Source organism: Lolium perenne, chromosome 3 (genome assembly GCF_019359855.2).
Source record: "Lolium perenne isolate Kyuss_39 chromosome 3, Kyuss_2.0, whole genome shotgun sequence".
NCBI lineage: Eukaryota > Viridiplantae > Streptophyta > Magnoliopsida > Poales > Poaceae > Lolium > Lolium perenne.
In genome coordinates this window covers 286,243,480-286,245,107 of record NC_067246.2, presented here as the reverse complement: position 1 = coordinate 286,245,107, position 1,628 = coordinate 286,243,480, and positions in this window count along the sequence as shown.

Genomic DNA, 1,628 nt, shown 5'->3' with positions numbered 1-1,628 from the left:
TTTTTCACTTGTAAACTGGTACTTTAGACAAGTTCAAATACGTGTCATTATGCTATGTTATAATGATTGTGCCATCTGCCATAATGTACTGTACTCCAGAACTTGCAGTTTCATTGGTTTATCCTCCCAGCCACCAGAAAGAGGAGTTGTGCTGTGTAATCACGGGGCAGCAGGGCAGATCGCACGAATCAGGGATCAATTACAAGCTAATTTAAAACAGATCTGTATAGATGATGAGATGCAATTTTATTTTAGAGGGTGGCAATACCGGTAGAAAGTGAGAGTTACTTCTCTCGAGTTCTATTGGCTTTCAGTTTTGGAGGCATTGAAGGGGATTGGGGGTGGATTAAGTCACAAAATCCCTTTAAATCCACTCCAATCCTCTTGTTACAGCCGTCCTTGCTTATGCTATAATTTTATATAAACAAAATGTTGATAGAGAAATTTTAGTTTAAGTTTTTTGTACTTCAGAAAGAGATAAAATTTGGGCTGTTTATATGGAACGTAACAAAGCATCTGGCTCATATGACTTCCCTATAGAATATTTGGCCTTTTGATATGTCATGATCTACTCATGACCTTTAAGGAGTGGTGATATATCAGATCCGTCTCAAATTAATTATGTCACCGAAGGGACTAGGAGCTAATAAAATGGAGACGTATATACCGATTTGTTTGGTGAGTGTTCTTTTCAAACTTCTAATTTGGTACTACTTAATAATTTATTTTAAAATGCATATATTATATATTTTGAATTTTGAAATGTTAAAAAAATCCAAACGAAAAATTCATGTGTGCATCTTCACATGCTACATGATACAAAGTCTTTCCATGAAAAATAGACGTATCATTTGGGCTGTATAAAAAGAAAAAAATTGTTGATAAAAATAAAGCTTTTTGTGAGACATGTTTTGTCTTTTTTTGTCGACCACAATTTTTTTTTGGCCTTTCGGGAAACTATACGAACACATATAGATTGTCGAGATGTACATGTGAATTCTTTATTATAATTTTTTGGCAATTAAAATTATTTTTTGAGTGGCGAAAGCTTATGCACATGGGAGTCGAATTGAATTTCTCATGTAAAGTAGGAGAATCTTTGTATTTAATCTGCATTTATCAAAGGCAGATACATTTTAGATACTTTATTCGATCCAAACTAACTGTCTCTACTTTATCTAGATACGGATGTATCTAGTCAACAAACTCATTTTGTTATATTCATATATATGTAAAGTGGAGTCAGTTAATTTGAATCGGAGGGAGCAATATTAGTGTTTGTTATGCATAGTTAAATAAGATATGGAATTTCAGTTAAAGCTGACTTTGAAAAATGCAGATGATAGGATGAACCGATCCTTATATTTAATCTTCTACAAATGAAGGGGTTGCGCGCTAAGTTTGTAGATTGGATTTTGCGTATAGTTACTGAGGGAAGTGTGAGCATTATGGTTAACGACTAACTCAATTTTTTTTTTGTGCAAACAATAGATGAGGTGGACCAAACAAATCGTTGGAATGGAATATTTTTTGAGGTGGATAGGCTCTATGTTTAGAGAAATATGTTAGTGGAATGATCTACTTAGTTTTACTATATAATACCCCACGTGTCGCGGCGGAATCTATGA